The sequence below is a fragment of the Schistocerca nitens genome, chromosome 2 (assembly GCF_023898315.1).
Source record: "Schistocerca nitens isolate TAMUIC-IGC-003100 chromosome 2, iqSchNite1.1, whole genome shotgun sequence".
Taxonomy (NCBI): Eukaryota; Metazoa; Arthropoda; class Insecta; order Orthoptera; family Acrididae; genus Schistocerca; species Schistocerca nitens.
Window position 1 is genome coordinate 485,164,606 of NC_064615.1, and position 24,707 is coordinate 485,189,312.

Genomic DNA, 24,707 nt, shown 5'->3' on the forward strand with positions numbered 1-24,707 from the left:
AGAGACTGCATTATTGTCAATGGTTCATAAATTTCGTTCAACAAAATTAAATGGATATTCTTAATGAAACGTTTTTCACTGATGAGGCGTGGTTTCAATTATCCGGGTACATGAACTCGCAGAATTCTCGTATGTGGAGTACTGCAAATCCATTGTGTATTCATATTAGACGAATTGAATTGCGTATTCAACAACAGGGGGGACACTTTCAACATTTAATGTGAAAATTTGTAAGTAAAAACACGGCTAACAATCATACGGCACTACGGAGAGACTTTCTGAACGCCCCGTACTATCCATCTTGTCAACACGATACACTGGTTGTTTATCGTTAAATTTATTCAGCTTACAATACTCAAAAGCCAAGAGCCTTGCCGCACTGGTAACACCGGTTCCCGTCAGATCACCGAAGTCAAGCGCTGTCGGGCTGGGCTAGCACTTGGATGGGTGACCATCCGGTCTGCCGAGCGCTGTTGGCAAGCGGGGTGCACTGAGCCCATGTGAGGCAAACTCAGGAGTTACTTTACTGAGAAGTAGCGGCTCCGGTCTCGGAAAATGACATACGGCCGGGAGAGCGGTGTGCTGACCACATGCCTCTCGATATCCGCATCCAGTGACGCCTATGGGCTGAGGATGACACGGCGGCCGGTCGGTACCGTTGGGCCTTCATGGCCTGTGTGAGAGGAGTTAAGTTTAAGTTACAATACTCAAAAAGCAAAGTCAACACGCACCTACACGTTTCGAGATTCATGTTCTCATACACTGACTGAATACGTATCAATCATAAATGCGACATATTTGCATATATAAAGTAGAAATCACACAATCTCTTTCAAGTAAGCAATTTCAAAATGAGTCATTTTTGTCGAAATAGCTGGCTTGTTCTATTTTATAATTTAATCACGGCTCTTTATACTATGAGAGCGTCACCCTCGAAACGCTTAGCTGTATGTCAACTTTGTTTTATCTTCGTAAGTAGTTCGTGGTACTTTCTGTTTACCAAGTAAGGTGCCTACTATCTATATTTGTTCTGTTAGGTGCATACTTTTTGTGAGATTGATCGAATATTCATTTGGATTTGGGCTACAGTACCTCCACATACCTGTTGCCCGAATTTAATTAGTATTCTCTCCCTGTATGAAAAATGAGTTAACCTCTTTTGTAATCTTTTGCTGAACATTTAAATTTTTCAGCTTATTTCTCATGCTCTTCTGAGCGAGGTCCGATCTATTTCTTGTTAGTAAAACCTAACATATTGTCCACAAAGGGTGGTGTTGCAGAGAGTTTTCTCAACAGTTTAGCAGGAAGTCCAGATTCGTTAGTCACTTATGAAGTAATAAATCTACTGTGGGGCGGCTAAAATTTCCTTCAAATAATTTTCTTTCGTAGCTTTGGAACATATGCACTAGTCAACTAGTCTACGAAGTCGTCAGTTACAGCTGTTCTTCCCCAGACTCATAAGATTTCCGACCACTGCTACGACTACATCGCACCTGTAGCGTGTCTTATTGGTAAACAGCTTTTAGTGAGATTTATCAGACGAGCCTATGATTTTCTGGACTTAAACAACTTTCGACTGCAATTATTACATGAACCCCAATAGCGTTCCACATTTTTCGTAATGTTCGACAGTTGATAAGCAACATGCATCGATTAAGACTATTTCCTGGAGTCTGATATGAGTATTTGGACTTCTCTGCTGCAATTTTTATTCTGACTGCGTTTCATTAACTGTGTAACGCACCTCCCCCCAGTTTACGGGGAGCCTGCAGTTTTTATCACTAAGGCACCAGTTTCGGAAATCAAAAATCTAGGTTCTAACAGAATCGCAGGCTAATTTTGCTACTATGGTGTGGAGCCTCAGTCATCTAAAATTTTTTGAAAGATCTAACCGCCATTTGACTGTACAAGAGGTTTTAGTCCACGGTCTAGATTTAGGTCTAAGGCCGTTATCAAGTGTTACAAGTATAAAAAAATCATTAGACCTGCACAGATGGTTTTTGATGCTTATAACACTTGGTAATGGCCTAAGGACGAAATCTAGATTGTGGAATAAAACCTGTTGTACAGTCAAACGGCGGTTATATCTTTCAAACATCAATCGCCAATGATTGGCCTGCCACTCCGTTTGAAACTAAGATCCACTGTCAGTTCTGAGAATATTGTGGCAGACTGTGAGCTCCAATGAAACACCACGAACAATGTTGATCATTTTATCTTTCTCTTCCAATTAACGTAAGGACTCGAGAAACGCGTCAGATCCAGCCAATAGAATCGTTTATTACAACGTGGGCTACAATCTTCAGATCGCTTTAACCTGTATCTTCAATTCCCGCGGGTGGCAGTCATCTTCTTGTCCCAATGAGTCGCCGGCTTATGTTTAATATGAGGCAGTTCACCCAAAGCATTGACTTGCAGCAGCTTCGAGTTCTTGGGCAACACTGTCTGGGCAGCTTTCAACTATACATAAACTTAAAACAAATCATTCCGTGCCTGATAACAGTATTCTCAGAAGGTTTCCGTTCGAATGGATATCTCAGAGAGATAAAAAAAAACCTCATATAGAGACACTAACAGAAAATTACGATCCTAGTCATTTATTGAGATCTTTTTCCTTAAACCAGATAGATTACTAAACTAGCTTCACTTGCAGACTAAGTAAAGAGTAAGAATGTTTACGTCTAAAATACATGTCAATGTAGCGACAAAGAACGATAAAAGGTATAAATACAGTGATAATAACAGAAACAGCTAGCACCAATTCACAACAAAAGAATAGGAGCTGTAGTAAACGAATGTAAACCAGTACAGTCTCTGTGAAAAACTACGACAGAAAGCTCTTGGCATGTGCTTACGGTTCGGGCACATGATCGTCCATACAAACCAAACGATTTTTATTCGAGTTCGAGACCACCACAAAGTTTGAAACTGTCATGAACTTAGCGTATATGCAACTGTTGGATAAAATATTCACTACTCCAGGTCACAAGTACATCTAATTTAGGTACTAGGATAAGGGTACTAATCCTAAATAAAGGACAATACCGAAGTTAACTCAGCCTCAATATACAAAACAGAATTGATCCAGAATACCTCAAACTTAACAAGAGGGAAATTCTCCAGGAAATTGGTCAATCAAACGCAACTAACTGGAATGAACTTGCAGAAGTACTGAAAAACACTATGAAATTGGGCAAACACCCAAGAAAGAGAAAACACAGATGGTGGAACAGTGCATGTGATCAAGCAATAGAAGAAAGAATACAAGCTTGGAAAACTTTCAGTAGCAACAAAACTAGAGAAAAATGGTAGGAATTTTTGAGAATACAGAAGAGTTCACCCAAGGCAATTCGAAGAGAAAAACGTAGATATGATAAAAGCCGGCTTAAAGAAATATAACAAGAATTTATCAAGAACAACATGAGAAATTTTTACAAAATTTTCAAAGAATACCTAACCGTATCAACCACCTAATCTGTGCTTTCGCCATTCCGATGGATCACTGGAAACCAACCCTAAAAAGAACTGTCAAATTTTAGCTAAATATTTTCTCTCACTTCTCAACTGCGAGCCTCCGACAGAACAACTAGATTTCGAAAAACCCACATCCAATCCCAATTCAAATCCGCCATCACTTAAAGAGGTAAAGGAAATAATCGATTCTTTGAAGAACAACAAGTCTCCAGGGGAAGACGGAATCATAGCAGAAGTATGGAAATTAAATGACAATCTCACACAAGCAACCCACAGAATTATATCAAATATTTGGGAAACTGAACAAATACCTGCAGAGTGGAAATGTGCACAAATTCACCCTCTCAACAAAAAAGGTACAAAAACCGATCCAAATAATTACAGGGGAATTTTATTGCTCCCTGTAATATATAAAATTCTTTCAAAGGCCCTGTTGAACAGACTAGAGGAACAAGCGGACCAGTTAATAGGGGAGTATCAGACAGGGTTTTGTAAAGGTTGATCTTGCATCGAACTGATATGGATCTTAAAAAACAATTTTGCATATGAGAAGATGTAGAAATACTGTGGTAACCTTTGTCGATTTTAAAAATGCTTACGATTCAATAGATAGACAAACATTATTTCACATCTTAGAGGAGTTCAGGATTGACAGGAAAACAAGGTCAGTTATTCAACAGGCATTAACAGATACAACCTCCAAAGTTAAATTCATGGGAGAAACATCAGAATCATTTCATATCCATACTGGTGTTCGCCAGGGAGATGGAATGTCCCACATTCTGTTTAACATGGTTCTGGAAAAAATTGTGAGGATGTGGGAAAAGGAAATAAAAGGAATTCAGCTTGGGATTAAAAAAGAGCAGAGAATTAGGGTGAAGTGTCTGGCTTTCCTGGACGATCTTGCCATTCTAACCAACAATAGAGGAAGCCAAACTTGCATTGGAAAAACTACACGAAATCTCACAGAAAACTGGGCTACAAATCTCCTACGAGAAAACACAGTATATTTATTTATTTATTTTACTTATTTATTATACACATCAAAACCCCTCCAGTGGGAACTATGAAACGCTGTTCTACTCCACTAATCGATAGGGTATTCGATAAACAGTGTAACTACAGTAGACACCAAGGTAACGAGTGTGATTTGTGGATCATTTTTGTGTACCCATTTGATTCAGATTCTGCGTATCAATACCGTAAAAGAGAAACGAATCCCACAGCCTTCGGAGGCGATTTCCAAGGACTGACGATATATATATAATATAATATCAACAAAGGCTCGTGGGATTATTAGGGGGACTGATGACCTCAGATGTTAAGTCCCATAGTGCTCAGAGCCATTTGGGATTATTAGACAAGAAATTCTCTTGGCGCCGACGTTCGTACACGAAAACGTCATCCTAAAGAAGAAAGGTCACGAATTTCCCCTTGTGAATTCGCCATTTGTAAATGCTGATTTGAATAATTGTCCGAAACACAATGAGTACGCAGAGTTTATGAGCGTTGTGTCTTTTATATAGACGGGATGATTTGTTACAAGAATGTTGTAGCTTCATTTTGCCTTAAATTCGAGAGTTTAATTAACAGCTTGAAGGATGAAATGTTGCAACTTAGTGTCCCAAGACGACAAGGTCATTAGAGGATACGATGTAGTCGTATCTCATTTGAGTACGGACGCCGAAGGAAATGGCCATGGCTTTAATGTGGAGGTATTGGGAAAAAATCACTGCCAATCTAAAATAGGATATCTGGACGAGAATGTGAACACTGCACTTCTTGAATATGTCCCCAACGTCTTGACCAAAGGATCACCTCGCTCGGTGTTTATAACTGAATGCTACTGCAATGACAGAAGCAATGTAGCATAAATGTCTACAGGAAATGCTGCCACTAATCCTCAGAGCTTCTAGGTATTACTGCTGCATCTTTCTCCATGACGATTTTAATTCCGTTGCCTGTACTTAACCTGTTATATACAACAGCTTCAACAACAACACCGAAAAGATTTGGAAGAAGCTCTCCCTGTCCACGAACTTGGAATACAAATTACAAGAAATTTAAAAAAATTAATGACGTTGATGACAATGCTGTTAATAGGTAACCAATTCCACGCCAAACTATCAAACAGTAAGAGAAAGTCTCAAGAAGCACACTTAACTCAAACGGCGAAAACGAAGTCTGCGATGTTGTTTCGGTAGCTGAGTTCTTGTGCAAACACGCGGCGATAACGAACCGTTACTGCCAGGAAATGCCATTAACGCGACAACGGTCGGGTCTTCGTCAGGCGTTTGCGTTTCTAAGGGAGATCTTGTTGATAACAAGAGGTTCTGCGAAAGCCATCTAGATTGCAATATACAGTGCGTGGTAGTCACAACCTAATCATCCTCCAGAAATTTGTTAGCGGAATAAGACTTACAGTCCTTTTGACGACGTTTTTCAAAGAGGGCATTATCAAATTACTAAGTAAGTGCTGTCCAACATAAAAAGTCTGTACTTTTAAAGGTGACATATTCCTTCGTCGTTACGAATATACAAAATTGTAATGAAGGAAAAATTGGTGGGTTAGATTAAATGGACCGTGGCAGGGTCTGTCACAAACAACTTGCAGACTTCCGTCGTGAAACACATATTTATCAGATCCTAAAATGAGTTAATTGTAAACATATTCATCGTAAAATCTCTTTATTATACAAATTTTTCAAAACAATCGGAAAAATTATAATTATGGGTGGTTTATTAAGTCCACGTTGATGTATAAAAAACTCGTTGCACTGCCTCTACGTTTGCTTACCGCCGACTGGAAACTGAGGGTTTGATTTTAGTGAGCAAGACACTGAACCATTAAATTTCGTACTTTCACCCTTGGTGGCAGTACCACAAGCTCGTCTCGTTGGTTACAAGATTTTATATTGTCTCAATGTTACGAAAAACGATCTTGTTTTTTCCATTCCACGCTAGAAACAACATGTATTATAACTACAGCTCATGCTATATATTCCATTTTAGCTGTGACGAAATACATCACATTCCGTGTAACGATTTCGTATACGCTGAATGCTTGCTTTAGTAACACTGCATGCTCCTTAAAAAAAAGTTATCTGCGTTGTTTGCAAGTACTGCGAAGAATAATGCAAAGATGGCAAAGCAGTTGAGAATAAAATCTGTAGTTCAAAAAACCTAAACATATAAGTCGGCAAAAGGAAGGAGAACGTCGCACAACCGATAGAACTTTTCTTTTCAAGGTGAATGAGCAGTTTAATGTCACGTGCCTTACTTGCATAGCTAAACAATTTCGTTCTGCTTCTACTTTAATTTACAACAAAACGTTTTAGTTAACCTAGTAGGACGCTTGATTGAAGTCCTGAAAGAATAGAATCCAGTAAATGGTGCTCTTAGTAATTTCACATAAGATAGGAAAAATCCTTTTTGGAACCACGCAAGAAGATAACCCCGATCTTGTCTTCCCCATCCTATGTAAGAGGCAATATACGAGTTGAGTGTGCGTGCTTACTTTAGTAACACTGGAACTCTTGGGTTATTATCTTTTAAGAGGAGGTCATAATCTTTGTGGGATTCAAATTTTGTCATGTTTTGCTGAATAGCTGTGATAGACTCACTACATGATAACCATCTTTGTGACACTGTCTAGAATGATGTTGGGTAGAGGTACAAACAGAAGCTGGAAGAGGAATTTTAAGAACATACCAAAATGGACTTCCTCAAAGGCATCTTACTTAAAACGTCGTCCGATTAGGAACGATACCAAGAGACGTGACCGAAAGGTGTAGAAAAATGGCGCGGTTTCAAAACATATTTACTGCAGTCAAAGCATTCTCTCCGCAGTGTTCAAAATATCTCCAAGGCAGTTTACTAAGGACCATGTCGCACTGGCGTCTCGTGAAATTATACGTCAGAACACACAAACCTTCCCGGAAAAAGTGAAAGACGTAATTATGAAAACAAAACACAAACGTAGGAAAAAATGGTTCAAATGGCTCTAAGCACTATGGGACTTACATCTGAGGTTATCAGTCCCCTAGACTTAGAACTATTTAAACCTAACTAACCTAAGGACATCACACACATCCATGCCCGAGACAGGATTCGAACCTGCAACCGTAGCAACAGCACGGTTCCGGACTTAGGCGCCTAGAACCGCTCGGTCACACGGGCGGCAAACGTAGGAAAGAAAAGGGCAGTGAGCAAAGACGGAACGAATAATGAAGGTGAGGAACCTAGCAGTGCATCTGCCTAGTACTACAGAAATGTTTTCTGTTTCAGCTATTTTCACGAAATAAAGGCAATCACATTTTCACTGCGTAGTTACCAAGACCGAATACAGTATCCGAGTTGCGGGGAGGGGGGCTCATATTACTTTCTCGGTGAACAGCGAAATAGTTTTGAGACCACGAAAACGCTTCTGTGTGCACTTGCTACTAATCGGTGTCCATTACACGCTCCGCCTTTCTTCAAAGTGATACTGAAATGATGTCTGTCTTCGTACCGGAACAGAATCGGATGAAGGGGAAGTGCGGCACTTATTTCCCCCCTCCCTCCCCCCCGCCGGGTACGGCCATGATAGTTACTGACATTTACTTCCAATTTTTCTGTATCCGCTTAAATTTCAGTATTAAAATCATTGAAAAGAGGAATACAGATAAGAAATTAAAAAATGACTACAAATACACTATTTTCGGTTCAGTTGGCTGGACGTATTTCGCCGATTAATAGGATAATGAATTTATTCCTTTAAAAATGCTAAAATATTGTACGACTAGGAAGGTCTGATGTCTTCAATTTAAACACAATCCTGTAATTTTAGCGGCTGTACTAGTGTACGTACAGTAGAAAGAAACTTCAAAAAATGTTCAAATGTGTGTGAAATCTTATGGGACTTAACTGCTAAGGTCATCAGTCCCTAAGCTTACACACTACTTAACCTAAATTATCCACACACACACACACACACACACACACACACACACACACATGCCCGAGGGAGGACTCGAAACTCCGCCGGGACCAGCCGCACAGTCCATGACTGAAGCGCCTCAAGACCGCTCTGCTAATTCCTCGCGGCAAAGAAACTTCAATCCAGAATTTGCATAAATCGTGCATCTCACAATTAAACCAGCTTCAAAATAGTAGTCTTCACAGTTTAAGGGTAAAAAGGAAATAATTTGGTAAATTTAATGTTTTGAGACCGACCTCTCATTACCCACGATCCGTGCGACTTTTAATATTGTGTATATTCTACAGCGCGTCTGGTAAAACTTAAGTATACTCACAGCGCTGTGATACCACGGAGAAACCTTCGATGAATGACTTTAAAGTAAGACTTGTTTCCAAACAATGGGAATAAAGGATACGCTAAGTGTACGAGGAAACAACAGGGTTGGCGAAAACGAGAAACGCTGCCCGATTTTTGACAGTGTTTGTGGCAGAGCACAGCAACAGCGCTGACACGACGTGGCAGACAGAGGCTCGGCGGGTAAAAAAGGTCTCCGTGGTGTTGTTTACCCGGTCGGCGCCGGCGGCCGGGGTTTTTTCCCGACTCGGCGCCCCTGGCCGGCGGCGGCGCTGGCAGCGGCCGCGCAGCGGAAGGGGTGGGGGATGCTGGGAGCGGTGGTGGGGGTGAGGACATGCGCGTGATTCAGCCCGGCGCGGCTGCTTCAGTTGCAAACCGGCCTGCGGCTGCCACACGACAGTGCCTTAGCGAGCGAACACCAGCGCTCACCGTCTGGACTGCAGATCGATACGCAGCTCTCGCTCCCGTCTTCGACCGTCTTTCTTCACGCTCTCCGAGGCTGGAGGTAAGTTTATGCCGCCGTCGCGCATAGCATATCTGCGAGCTTTTTATCAGCATTCTCGTTTATCTATACCTTGTCTTGCATTACAAGAAACTAGCGCCTTCGTTGTAGGTATGTAGCTGGTACCAGCTAGCAAATAAAATAATTTAGAAAGCGATGAGCGAAGCTTTAACAGTTGTATAAAAATGACATGACTTTTTAGTTTATTTACGAGTATTTATTAGAAGCATCAGTGTTAATTTGTTCCCTGTAACTTGCTTCCAACGAAGTACGAAAAAACTACATTTCGATCTGTTATAGCACCTACTATGTGTAAACACAGCGCGGTAAGTCAATTTATTTAGCGTTATAAAGCGCCATAAGAAAAAAATTGATGGCACATTGCACTTCTGCTGTAGTTTTGTTGTTAATTTTGTAGTTTTTTCCGTAATTTACTGGGCGTGTGCCGTTGTTTTTTCTCTGGGTAGTAAAGGGACGTCAATCCAAGCTCAAAGTAGTGATATAAAGAAAATAAATAATTCACGGCTGATTTTGTTGGTTTCTGGCCGCAAGCGTTATTAATACAGCGTATTAAAGCGATTTTGTTTTGGTCTAGCGCATCAGGTGTTTCAATTAAAAAGATATCGTTGAACTACCACTGTGAGTAATTTCCTTCTTTACGTTTACCGCGTTAATAACTGCGCCAGATTTTTCCAAATAGTTGTCTGAGTTGCAATTTCATGACGTTTTTTGCCCTTATGGTGACTGCTATATCTATTACGTATTCGTGGATCATTTCCCACATTTGTTAGCGACGCGTTTTTACTGTTGCCGATTTTGAAGCATAAAAAAACGGCAAACAATCTTTTTAGTGTAGGCCGTAATTTCATCAGCAGCTATTTTAGTAAAACTACGTTCTTCGCATGCTAATACTTCGTTGATACACACAATCGGTTCTAAATGTTCGCAAATAAAAACATCTTGAAATCAGCTCATCATCATTGAGACTTTTTGCGGAAAATTCATAGGCTTTGTTACAGGTCCGAAAATTTCGTGATGCACTACGTTCATTATGAACATTGCCATAGCTTCCACTGGATGTTGTTCGTCTGGACTCTGTTTTCCATACTCCGTTGTTAGCTATCGCCCTTTAATATGCTGTCGCTTCGTAGAAGTTTGTGCTGTATGAGAACATACAGCGTGCACGCTAACATTCCAGAGAATCTCGTAGACGATCAAGAGTGTAGAGTGAATCGTTGACTACACTGAGTTAACAAAGTATATTACTCCGCGGCTGTTTAAGTATCCACAGGATGAGTGTGTAAACCCCGTATTGAACTGTAAAATAGTTGTATTTAAAGATAATTTATAGAATCTTCGATGTTCTGGGATACTTCTGATTATGAAATTGGAGCGTGCCCCTAGTTTTTATAAAAAGATTTGTCAGTTATGTGCAATAACGACTTCGATGCAACTTGTCACTGAAGTACTGGCGTGGGGCAGCATTTAGCAGCTTGAGTGCTATTCTGTATATTTTCATAATTTCTTACAGTAAGTGAAGATTGTAATCTCGACCCAACCGCGATCAACGTTTTGTCTGTTATTTTCCCGAGTATTTCCTCATGCCATGCCCGTTTGGCTAATGGTGTGGAACGCTTCCTCTGACACCGGTTGCGACACGTTCAGTGTTGTTTAATCACGTCTCCGCTGGGACGTCGTCTAGAAAAACACTGCAGTGATTTCCGCTGTAAACTTCTGACGTTTCCCGTCTCGGCGCAACGGTGTTACATCATTTTTTTTTTTATATTTCCCCCCCCCCCCTACAGAATGCTTCTGCGAGAACTGCTGCCGTTATTGTGAGGCTGATAGTTTTACCCATGTTCTTGACAGTTTATGCTCATAGTGGCGAAAACGATCGATTTTACGTCGGAGAGTAAATTATAAAATCGGTTGTACGTGTGATTTCACATTAACCTTTTTTCATTTCAATACGGTTGCAATTCGTTGTGAAATTCTGCTAATTCTAAAATTGTAGACAACTGACATTTAAACATCTTCGAACCGTCCAAGCTTTCCGCCGAGTAGAGTCTTCTCGAGAAGATAATGCACAGGATAGCTGGTAATTCAGCACCCGTGACTAACTTTCTGCTGCAGACTTTTTTCCAGGCTGTCATTGCTGACGAGGTCTTTTTAGGTTGGAATCATTTTTCTTAGGTGAAGATCACGGCTACTTCAGGCAAGTCAGTACTCTGGCCGATGACGCTGTCAAGGTGAATTCGTCACTTGGCCGTTTCATAAAGCATATAAAAATTATTTTTGTTAAACCTGCTGGTTACGGCGACACTCCCATCTAGGGGAGCCTGCGTGACGAATATCCGTGTCTTTTTTTTGGGCCGCCACCAATCAGGCTGTAGAAGTGGAGATTACTGGTCGTAGGTTGTGGTGACTGGAGGAACAGTCGTCACAGAAGGCAGGTGATAGCTTTCTTCCGCGTGGGGAACTGAGTAGATCTCGGTGTGCGGGCCAGCGTTCTGCCCCTGGAGGTCTTTCGGCTAGCACCGGATAATCATTCTGTTCCAATCAAATCAGCATACAACTCACAGGTGGCATCAAACGTAGCTGTACTCTCATCAAGCGAGCATGGGCAATGATTCTTGCTCGTGTGTAGAATAATTTTGATCAAGCATTAGGACTGTACTAGCAGCTTGGTGCTTGATCCAATTTTGATTAGATTTTTTATTTTGTCACCTTAATTTACATAAAGTACAAAGATATTTGACAACGTCCTGCAATGCCGCTCAGTGAAAAAAATAAGACCTTCCTGAGTATCAGACCAGATATGAGACTGGATTAAAGCTCTCCTTCCAGACAGAACTCAACACGTCGCTCTTAACGGAACAAAATCGACAGATGTAAAGATAATTTCCGGAGTACCTAAGGGAGTGTGATAGGGTTGTTACTGTTTGCAATGCATACTCTAACAAAAAAAAGACACACCACGTAGGAATGATCCAAGGGGATGGATTCTGTAGATGGGCTGTACGTGTACAGACGTCCTCCTGAGGGATATCGTGCCAGATTCTGTCCAATTGGCGCAGTAGATCGTCAAAATCCCGAACTGGTTGGAGGGTCCTGCCTGCTGCTTGCTGGCCAAGGTGGAATTTGGGAAGCAGAAGGACAAGCAGCAGAAACTCCCGCCGTCTGCGCGCGGTCATTACTTTGCTGAAATGTAAGGCCTTGAAGGGCAACAAAATTGTTAACGTACCGCTGTTGGTATTCCATGTCATGTATTCTGACACGATTGATTTAGAAATGTCTTCCCGTGCCAGTAGGAATTCGGCACGCATGATTTAATTTTTTTAGAGGAAAGAAGATCCCTACCAGTGATCTTTAAATGAACACGGTGCTGCAGTGCCTGATTGTATAACTGCATTAACCTTCATCACTTGCTAGTTCTTAGGAAATTGACCACTGCCATATACAGGGTGAAATGCTAAATGTGGGGAAACTGTGGGAAACGATCCCTGAGATAAGGAGCAAGAAAGTCGTATGTAATATGGAGATATTGCCACAAATGAAAAGGCGTACAGCCGCTTGATGTCGATAAAAGATCTTTGATGAATTTTCGATGATTCAAAGCGCACACAAGAACGCAAGAGGCAAGTGACAATGTTGTCTGAACTAGTGTTTCAGCTCCACATTCAAGAGGGCAGGAATGACATCCACCATAGCGGCATGCTCACGCATCGGTATTAGGGAGCTTCCACTGCCCCGTCCCTCCTAGTACCGATGCATGAAGATACCATCATAGATAACACTCCTGTCCTCTTGAGTATTAAGCTAAACCACTAGGCCGGAGAACATTGCCAATACTTGCCTGGTGTGTTCTTATGTGCACTTCCCTTCGTCAAAATCTAGTATCAAATATATTTTTTCGACAGTATGCCCCTATGACCTTTGTTAATATCTCATTTCAGTTAGTCCCCACTTCCCAAAATCACCCTGTATATGAACCTCAACTCAAGGTATCAGGAACCTGTTTTCAGATTGCCGTTACACAGCTGTGACATTCAGACTGCGCTCGGATTTGGGTGCAATAACCGGTATAACCACTGGACTCGCATTCGGGAGGACGACGGTTCAATCCCGCGTCCGGCCATCCTGATTTAGGTTTTCCGTGATTTCCCTAAATCACTCCAGGCAAATGCCGGGATGGTTCCTCTGAAAGGGCACGGCCGACTTCCTTCCCCATCCTTCCCTAATCCGATGAGACCGATGACCACGCTGTCTGGTCTCCTTCCCCAAAACCAACCAACCGTCATAACACTGTAATCTACACCCGTGCTCCGCAAGCTTCCGCTCTGATTGTGGCGGAGGGTACACAGCAGCTACTCATTTTGCTGCACAAAATGTTATGTCTACGCGAATTTATTTGCGTCTCCTAGTTCTTTCGTTTCCAGGCTCGTCTTGTTGGTCCGGAAGAAGTGAGAGAGACTGCGTGTGGTACAGTTCTTAACAATCCTGTTGTATGGCTCGTATCACACCCGTGTCTGAGGGCTTGTTTTTGCCGGTCCACAGACCACAATGTATTACAGAGGCGCGTGGCGAGGTTCCACTGCTGTCTGCTGCATTCCGACCAAATAAGGGGGAGCGCCGTTTATAAGTCTGCTCCACGTGGGCGGCCATCTTCCACACACTGTCCACCGTAAATTATATACTTCTAACAGCTACACAAAAAGTCGCTAAGTCCAGTAGATTGACAGTTTGCACAGGACTCGGTTAAGTCCATGTATGTAGGACTTTTTTTTGTGTTGTTGCAAAATGAAGTAGGTACTGTTTTAAAGAAGGTTGTTCCGGTAAGGCTCGATGAAAAATTTGGTTCAAAATGGTAGAAACGCACTCACTGATTAGAATAAACCGCCTCCAAAATTAATTTAGATTTTGAACTACGCTGTATGAGGGGCGCGAATATACTACGTAACAGATTGTCTGCCGATAAGCCCACATATGGAAATCGTAATGTGTAACAATTCTAATAAACTAAAATTCATGACAGGCGGTAAACGTAGGCAGCGACAATGGCACTGATTTATATGCCTATTATTTGGCACCGAACGACGTTCTCAGTAGTGTGGAATGACACTAGTGGCAATATGGAATGTGTAGACGTGTCTACAGAGCCCCACGCACTTCAGGTACAGTCTTGCTTTCACGTTCGCTGGTTTCGTCAACTCAGTCACATTCAAACTAGCGTGAAACTAGATAGAAAGCACACAAATTCTTAGCGTGCCTATATGCTAGCTGCGGAAAGCCACTTACCCTAGCTAGAGCCAAGGTTCCGCAGACACTCCGCACAAATGTTCCAACCCTCAACTCGTGAAACTAAGTTTCTCGTTGCATGCGGTGAGCCTCATGTTGATATTTTCGCGTTGTGGCAGCGTATCCTCGACAGACTTCGTTTTAACAGGCGTCACGTCAGAACCGATAATGGGAGCTGCCGCTCCAAACAGCCAACGGTACCGTCCACACGGGTAAGTTTCGCAAATATCGTTTCTCGCAGTCCGTATATTTCTCCTGGTACCAGACTGTTCAAAGATTGGTTGACGACTGGCATGTTTACGGCGTCGAACGGTACACATTCTAAGAAAAAACGACGCATCATGAAGGAATTATCCGAATGGATGTTTCTGTACATATAAATTTCGGCGAGATATTGCCCGCCCGCAAGCGTCGAGATATTCTATTGCCTGTCTTAGAGCTTGCGAAACACCACAATGACCAGCAAGGTCGCCGGATCTCTCTCCAATGAGAACGTTTGGAGCATTATGGGCAGAACCCTCCAACCAGCTCGGGATTTTGACGATTTAACGCACCAGATGGACAGAATTTGGCACGATATCCCTCAGGTGGACACACAATCAATGCCAAACCGAAAGCCTGTTGACCAGAGGCGAACTAACGCGTTATTGATCTGATCGACTTGTGAAACTTTCTCTTGAATAAATCATCCAATTTTCTGAACTTGTAATTGTTTATACACGCACATCATACATACCGGTTTGCTGGGCTCCCGAAAGATCACACATCTATGTAATGTCAGACCAGTTTCAACACGAGAGCGTGGTATAGATATATTTAAACTGCTTGCAAATATTTCCGAAGGCAGCTAATTCAGGGAGCTTATGTAATAAAATGTTTGTCACTGCGTTGTAAGATTTCCTTCATAATCCTGTGTCACTCACACTTTCTCGACGGGCTCTGTCGTCAAGGATCCTAATCGCTTTATATTTGCGACATTTCTTCTCTAATCATGAAGTACTACACCATTTTTGCATTTAGAAATAATTGCTTCGTTTTTTGGTTTCATAGGAACGTTGGGAAAGTCACATTGGCGTGCGCTTCCAGTAATCAACTACCCCGTTAAATAAATTACAAAACTGTAAATGATCCATTTAGAAGTTAACCAGGGTCTGAATGTCGCTCTTGTATGACCATTAACGATAATATTTCAGAGTTTGTCGGTGCTGTATTTCTTTGCATCAGCGAAAGGTTTAGGAAAACAATTACATGCTCTTCAGTTATTTAAAGATTTGAATGCAACCTTTTCTTATGTGGTTTTGTAACGAAGTTTGCAGATGTCAGTGTTTGTCTTTCCCTGAACAGACAGTAGTCTACCCATCTCGGATCTAAAGTCTTCTAACGACGTTTCGTGGCCAGTTTTACGAATCCAGAAGTATTTCATGGACACGGACAGTTACGGACTCCGTTCATTACACATGCGGCAGTTTCTATGTAAACGATGTGTGACTGCTCATTGGGTGCGGCGACGAAAAAGGAAAGGAAAGGAAAGTTGGAGGGATGAGGCATAACGTTCTCAGCGTGGTGACTAACATCGCCGGAATTCGTCCTGTGCTTCTTTCCCGTTCCTCACTTCCCTACAGCGGCCATTTTTACTGATGCAATTGTGCACGTTGTGTCGCACCGGTCCTAAACTTCCGGTGACGATTACGTGCTGGCATGCCGTCCCCACACTTCGCCTTTCCAGCGTACAGCAGAATTTGATCCATTTATAAAGTGATATATGCCTGCCAGCTCATGCAAATAGGAAAGCGTTTAGCCGATATGACGTTCCCGTTGTGTTCAGTCATTCTCGTTTTCTGTGGCGGATTATTATTGTTACAGTCCATCGTTAGCGCGCCTACCACAGTTTTCGAAACGCGTTACAGGGAAGGAGGGGGCAAAGGTGTGCACAGGATAAAGATAGGAATCTAGAGTTTTTCCTACTTGTGAATGTAGTGCGGTAGCCCTGCTTCTTCAATGAGGAGCTTATATGGTAGAGGATTAATGCGTGTTGTTAGTGGTTGTCGCTTCGAAGCTTTTGAGTCATGAGGAACTTCCGATCTAAATATTTACCATGTAAAAAATGGCTGTCTGCTATAACAAAATGCCAAAGTAATACCAGTAACTCGTACATAGGTACTTAATCTAGCTCAAGCGTTAAGATTGTTTAACAAGTTGTTGTATATGGCAGCTGACACGATTAGTTCAGAATCAGCACCGCGGGACAAAGATCCTATGAACTAACAAGAGAAAAGGTCTGCATGCGTACTGTTGCCGAAACACGTTTGTCATTTCTTTCTTCGGTTTTAATGCGGAACGCGTAGGGTTATTTAACACAGCATACCTGGATGAGGACGTTCAGATCCGTTCTAGAATGATTCCGTGACAAAAGGGTGGGTTTCTATCGTCGTGGAACTGAAAGATTGGTAGAAAGTTCCGATAGTTGTTTACAGGCTTTGATTAGGTTGAAAAATAGTGTCAAAAAAATGGTTCAAATGGCTCTGAGCACTATGGGACTCAACATCTTAGGTCATAAGTCCCCTAGAACTTAGAACTACGTAAACCTAACTAACCTAAGGACATCACACACACCCATGCCCGAGGCAAGATTCGAACCTGCGACCGTAGCAGTCCCGCGGTTCCGGACTGCAGCGCCAGAACCGCACGGCCACCGCGGCCGGCAAAAATAGTGTCATATATTCGTCTCACTTTGAGGTGTAGTGCAGGATTTGATATCAGTATTCAATAAATTATTTTTTGAAATCCCCCGTTAATTCTTGTGAATTATGACAAATTCAAAATCTGTGGTCTGGCCTGCTTTAACTTACTACAATTGAAAGGAACTCTATGCAATGGATCTCCAGTGTCTGGTGTAGCGGCCTGTGTAGTCAGTTCCGTCCGCGTGGCTTGTAAGCGGGAGATAGCGGCAGATGCAGATGTACCGTTATGGCTCATTAGGTGCGGGAGCAAACCACTCCCGAAAGCAAACTTCGCAGGGCCACCGACACGCCGGGTCTCGCTAGGGAAATTAGGCGGCGACATTTTATACAGAGATTCGGAGCGGACACTTAATGACACACAACATAAATGACGGCAGTACTTCAGGCTTAACGTACGTGGCCCTGACCCACGGGAGGGTGTGCTACTGTTCAAAAATGTGTGTGAAATCTTATGGGACCTAACTGCTAAGGTCATCAGTCTCTAACCTTACACATAACTTAACCTAAATTATCCTAAGGACGAATACACACACCCATGCCCGAGGGAGGACTTGAACCTCCGCCGGGACCAGCCGCGCAGTCTGACTGTAGCGCCCTAGACCGCTCGGCTAATCCGGCGCGGCGGTGTGCTACTAAAATGGCTATTGAGGCAGCAGTTCATCGCATTATATACTGTCCAGTCGCGCTGCAAGTTGTCAGGGAACAGTGTCTTCTGATGATTAGCTAGTGATGTCACGAGATGACGCAATTAAAGATAGGTTGATGGTCTTCGTAATAATCGGAATTTGGTCTCCGCATAAAAAACCAATGACGGAACCATTAAGTTGTTACTTTCGGCACAAAATGTCAACCTGCAGAGCTGAGCCCTACTGATTACTACCGCAGTAAATTCCACTGTCTTTCCGCGATTTTTTATCCGATCTTCGGTTTCCTAACGTTTGTTTTTTTGAGTTCGGCTTCTTTTAACTGTAAGGGTACCACTCATAGCTCCACACTGGTATCCGTGTTTCTCCAAAACACGATGAAAACATAAAAGGACGATCCTGAGCTCAAAGTCCGAATCTGTAGTTCCGCCACAGACTTCTCCCATACAACGGCCTACGTCATAAAGGCTTGGATTGCCGGAATCGTGAAAAAGAGATATATACACGGTTTTCCTCAATTCCTATTAACTACAGGCTTTTAGAGGTCTAGAGGGGACTCGGCAGGTAAGTTTTGACAGGAAATATATGTACCGTTTGCTTGTGAAATAACTTATAAGATCGGGTACCTTGCAACATTCCCGCTCCACGGTACACACAAAGTGGAGGCAAATGAGCTCTGAGCTGTACGCTCTAATGGAGCCAATGGCATTGGCAATGTTTGGAGTACTCGTCAGGTTCTCTTACACGTTACGAAGGACGTCCTCTTCAAAGCCGAGAATGCTGCGCGTCCTTGGAGCGCCAGTCAACCCTCCAAATTGCGAACGTACCTGTTTCTGGCAGCCGTTGTTGTAGTCCGGCGAAAATGGTAGGGGATGTTAAAACAGGGACTGACGATGGCGCCAGCTTCTGAGTTTGCTTGAGTGGCGAAAAGAGTGGGATTTGAAAGTGATTGACTCACTTATTTTAAATACAAAGGGTGCATTGCATTTCTGGACATGGGTTCCTTCTGCAAACTTCGTCTACTAAGCCCCCCCCCCCCCCCCCATCCTCTGGCATCCTGTAATAGGGAATTAAAACAATCTGTATAAAACAGCGTGACAATGCCTACATCAAGTTTGGCATTCGCGGGGCCTAATCTCTCGAAATTTTCATTGATCTTTCGAAATGGCCGTACTTTAAGGTTAGTCAAATGCCGCCCTTTGTATACGGGGAGGACGAAATATCGCTTTGAAGACGCCGAAACGGACAGAAAATGGCGCCCAAAACGTAGCGATGAAATGCACTATACGAACAACTCTCTCCACGCTTAAATAGGTGGAGTTGCCTATCTCTTGCCAACGGCCTTGCCGCAGTGGTAACGCCGGTTCCCGTCAGATCACCGAAGTCAAGCGCTGTCTGGCTGGGCTAGCACTTGGATGGGTGACCATCCGGTCTGCCGAGCGCTGTTGCCAAGCGGGGTGCACTCAGCCCTTTTGAGGCAAACTGAGGAGCTACTTGACTGAGAAGTAGCGGCTCCGATGTCGTAAACTGACATACGGCCGGGAGAGCGGTGTGCTGACCACATCCCCCTCCATATCCGCAACCAGTGACGCCTGTGCGCTGTGGATGACACGGCGGCCAGTCGTAACGTTGGGCCTTCATGTCTTGTTTCGGGAGAAGTTTAGTTTACACGTTTTTCGCAGATTAGACATTAAAAACTAGCCTACCACAGAAGATACCTACTGCTGTTGTAGCGTGTAACCATTGCGTCAATGGAGCGAAGTAGCACCTAACGATGAGATTATTTAAAAATCGACAGATGCGAAGATAATTTCAGGACTACCCAAAGGAAATGTGATGTAGCAGATAAAGTTGAAAGTACCAGGAGACTAATCAGTGTGATAGTAACGCGAAAAAACCGCAGTGAAATGCACTAACGAGGAAACATCACCAACTCGACGTATTTTACGGAGCAAAAATACACTTGCAAGATATCAGATCCAGCAATCGGCCCCGCCCCTCCCCTCCCCCCACCACCAAAAAAATTTGGGGCTTAATTTTAATACTACGCGGTTATGACTTTCTGAAATGACAGCTTATAAACTTTCGCACGCACCGGTTGTCAGTCCCGCCACCCCGCTGCAGCCACCCAATGCCCGAGACAGCAGTACTATACGATGAAGTTAAGAGGTTTGTAAAATACATTGGTAACAAGCTTTGTTCACTGTGCCGAAGTATGCGGTTTCTAGCCTGTAGCTGGTGCCAGATATCTCTTTGCTACGAACAGTTTTATGCTGCAATTCACAAATGGCGTGTAAATGAATTGGCGTGTATTTATTGACGTCGCTATTACTCGTCACGTTCTTTGGGTTTTAATGCTGTACTGTTAAAGTAATTTAAATTTGCAGGAGATGAGCTATTCTTAAACGTGATCGGCATGATTAAACTATTTCATAATTAATCTTCATTTACGTACGTTTATTAATTTTGATTTTTAGTAGTATATACGGTGTGATTCAAATTTCTATTACAGGTTTCTATTGGTAGCAGAGGAGACTTCATAGACGAAATTTTTATAAAGAAGCCGTGACTGGGCCGCGCGGTTTGAGGCGCCATGTCATGGATTGCGCGGCCCCTCCCGCTGGAGGCTCGAGTCCTCCCTCAGGCATGGGGCGCGAGCGCGCGCGCGCGCGTGTGTGCGTGTGTGTGTGTGTGTGTGTGTGTGTGTGTGTGTGTGTGTGTGTGTGTGTGTGTTAGCAAGTTCGTTTTAGTGTGTAAGTCTAGAGACCCCCCCCCCCACATACACACACACACACACCCGCGTGACCGTAAATAGATCGTTCGGATGTAAAATAAGTGTGAAGATCGGATGGACTTTGAACTCTCTCGTCAATCCCTGTTGCAAATATAAAATCGCATTACACCTTCGTCCGGCTAAAACAGCTGCGAGGAACGTAAGTTCGAAACTAGGAGCGTTGGCTGTGGTTCCCCACGGATGCGCTGCGCTCTAGACTTCGAAGAGGACGTCCTTCGTCACTTAAGAGAGAATCCGAGGACAAATACTCGAAACATTGCCCACGCCATGTACTCCTACAGCTTACAGGTCAGAGCTCACTGTCTACGCTGTATGAGTACCGCGAAGCAGGAGATTAGAAAGTAATCCGATCCTGAAACAGTTTATACATACTAAAGCTACATTTCAGGACATTGCTTATCAAAGCTTTAAAGCTTTATCTAAAAAGTCTCCACTGGAAGCCCTAGAAGCCTGTAATAGGATTTTGAATTAACCTGTATAGCAATCCGTGAATATTGTTAAAATTTTGAAACTATACATGCGTGAAGTTGACTTATTACATACTCATATTATTTCTAATGTATTGTGTAGAATAACAAGACTGATTTCAAAACACGTTGGGCAGAAGTGTATCCACCTCTCCCATCCTCTACCCTCGCCTTCAACATCCCGCGAATACGAGGGCTTATCATGTCGCTGTACAGTATTTCCCGCTCCGACATTTGGATGCTGCCGTAGGGCGGAGCAAATGACAATTGGTGTGCGCGAAAGTTTAGAAGTTACACTTTCAGAAGATCATAATTGCGTGCTATGAGAATTATAGCTCAAATTTTCGCTCGGGATCGGTTGCTGGGGCCGATATCCTTTAAAGTATTGTTTGTCATCTCAAAATATTGAGTCGAGTTGGTTTCCTTTTCAGACGCGCAGCGGTGCGACATTGGCGCAGTAGCTGGCAGCTGACGCTGAACGTAACAGATATAATGTACTGCGCACACGAGATGTTGTGCAGTCACACTATTGGCGACAACTCACTGGAAGCAGTAATTAGCAGAATATACCTAGGAGTAACAATCCGGAGCAATAAATTGTAGGGAGTAGTAGCGGACGGTTTGCGTTCGTTGGGAGAGTTCTAACGTAATTTATTCACGAAATACGTGCACCAGTCTTCCTCACATGTTCTCGAATGGAACTGAGAAGACTGTATCAGACCACACATCGTAAGGTGGCTTCAGAAGTGTAGATGAAGATCCTTTGCACCGTGTTTTACAATGGCCGTTAACGCTATTTCCCGGGGGCGCTAAAGCGCCGAGTAGAGTGACGCGGTAGTGGCGTTCGTTTTTTTGTTGTCGGCACGCGACGCTGACAAATGACGTTGGCGCCGAGCGGAGCAATCAGCGGAGGGCCCGCCCCTCCCCTCCCCTCGCCGAGCGGCGCTCACCAATCAGGACGGAGCGCACCCAGCTTTTTGTGCTTTTTACCGCGAGGAGGCCGCACTGCGATGGAGGCCTCCCAGCGCACTGACGCTAGACAGATAACTATCCTTTTTCTCCTGCTGTACGACAGCGAGTGTGGCCGAAACAGTATCTTACACCAAATAAAAAACTCGTCTAGTCAAGAGCATACTATATAACTAGACATGTGTTCGTACTGACCTTGTTTATATCATGACAACTTGGCGGCCAGTTTCATTAAAGATTGTTGCAATAGGCTCCCTTAAAGATTGTTAAAATAGTAGCAAAACTATCAAACAGGCTGATTTTTTTTGTTTGTCTGGAGTCCGGTAACATCATTCACATTAGTTTGAACAGATAACGCGATATCTGTACTTGGTCAGGTTTTCCGATGTCGTTTGCAAACACGAAGGTCAAATCTATTGATTTGTTGAAATTGGCGACTCTTCCAAGAAAATTTCTTTTGGCGTGCTCTACTTCCATCAAGGTGCCGAAGCTAAAAGCGTACGAATCAAATTAAAAGTCGTGGGTTGGGCTCTGGTAGGACAGCGTACTCAGTGTAACGTTCAGTTTTCTGTAACACCGACGTTGATGAGACGGATTTGGCTCGATTCGGAGTATCTCGCGGTAGAGTTTAAACGTACACACATCCCAGAATATGTGCGCAATACTGAAGCGATTTACCGTCATCAAATTTGTAGAAAAATTCGTTGTTCTCATATAACGACCGTATAGTAAATCTTTATTCATTTTTGTTTCAGCGTCAATCCCCGGGTCGATGGCCCTAGTAGTCTCTGGTCCCTTCAATCCCACAGAACAACCAACCGCTAATCCCGTCTAGTACGGGCTCTGCTGTATTCACGATCTTGCAGTTTTTTTATTCATTAAACTTCGCGGCCGGGTGTCCTTCCTGTTACCTAAGGGAAGGAAGTCGTGTGCGCTATCTCTGGGCATTGTGTAAACCATTAAAGCTGGCCGATGCGCAAGCTAGTGGGTAATCCGGCGCGCGGATAAGACACAGGTGTAACCATCCTGTCTCGCAAGCTACCGCATGCGCGTTATGCTATATAAACAGGTGCAATATAGCTCCATTACAGTCCTTCTCAGCTGTATGACAATACTGACGCAGAGAAATACTTAGTCGGGTGTTCCCATTAATTTATTACATTTTTATTGAACTTTTTATCACATTTCCAAGAAGAGAGGAAGTGTACACAAATATCGCAGCGATTAAGCCGGTCGTAAAAGTAGTTCCCCCGCGTTGGTAAAAACCAAAGCTTTTTGAAATAGGGCGGCAGTAAGCAACAGCTAGTTATAGTTTAACTCCAGGTACTCACTTAGGCCCAGAGTGGCTGTGATTATTGTACGGCAGCGAAACTTGGTAGATATTCTAATGCTTTAATGCAGAATCTATTTACGCTGAAAAAAGTTCCAGTATTGACCACCAGGCGCAAATCTGTCGCTGTGGCTACAATAAACATGTCTAGAAATATTTGCATATGTAATGAACTGGGAACGGAACATGGGCAGAGGTGATTGACCAAGTGAGAAAAGCATAATACTGATTATATGATTAACCGCTGCTTACACAATTTGTTAAATATGAGCACCAGATACGTTGTCGAGATGCTGTACAGCGACAGATTTGTACCTGCTGACCAAAATTGGAACTAATTTTTTTCCAGCTGTAACTGGTCCCGCATTAACGCATTAGCATACATACAAAGTTTCGCTGCCATACGATAATTATAGCCCACAATGGGCCTCTGACAAGCTGCACTTTAACCATGCGGTATTTCTGTCAATGATAAAGTCCTTCATAAGAAGCTCACATGGAATCGCCTAGTAAGGTTAGTCAAACTGGTACCCAAATCTAAGGCTTATTTTTTTTACTACGAGTAAAAACTTAACAAAATATTTGTTGCGGAACACAGCAGGAGCTGTATTTGTGTTGTGACAGAGTACCTGTGAAGCAGCACCGTTGTCGACATTCTCGGGAGAAAACATATTATGCTCGCCCCAGGCGGAAAAACACTCGCCGTAAAACGTGAAAGCGTTGTCGGCGGGACGCCGAAGGATGTCCACACTCTGAAAGATACGAGTAGCTTTCATAAACAGCGCCAGAAAGCTGGCTGGAATGAAATGTTTGGAAATACTGCTCCACCGACTGGCTGCGTAACCCGTGCGTTAAAAATTATCGGCTAAAGCACGGCATGGAGTCGCTTTTCCAAGCAGTCCGCCCTGCCGCGTCTCCCCACTATGGCCTGGAACTCAGCACTTGTTAGTGTCTTCAGTCTTAGTAGTCAAAGTAGCACTCTTAAAATATTGCTCCTCATTAGCGATGCTATGAATGTTTAAACCTTAGCGTTCTTGCTAATACCAGATGATGCATTGGTAACAAACTTGAGTTAGATACTTCCACTTGCAGCTAACAACGAACAGCAACTTCCGTGGTATACTCGGGGTAGGGTGACGTCATACAGTGGGTGTTGGATTCTGTTGTCTTCTGT

General features: G+C 43.2%; 1 pseudogene; it reads left to right on the plus strand.

Annotated features, from left to right (window-relative positions):
* Positions 1 to 361: 361 nt before the first annotated feature.
* LOC126237878 (5S ribosomal RNA) lies at positions 362 to 479 on the plus strand (annotated as a pseudogene).
* Positions 480 to 24,707: the final 24,228 nt, after the last annotated feature.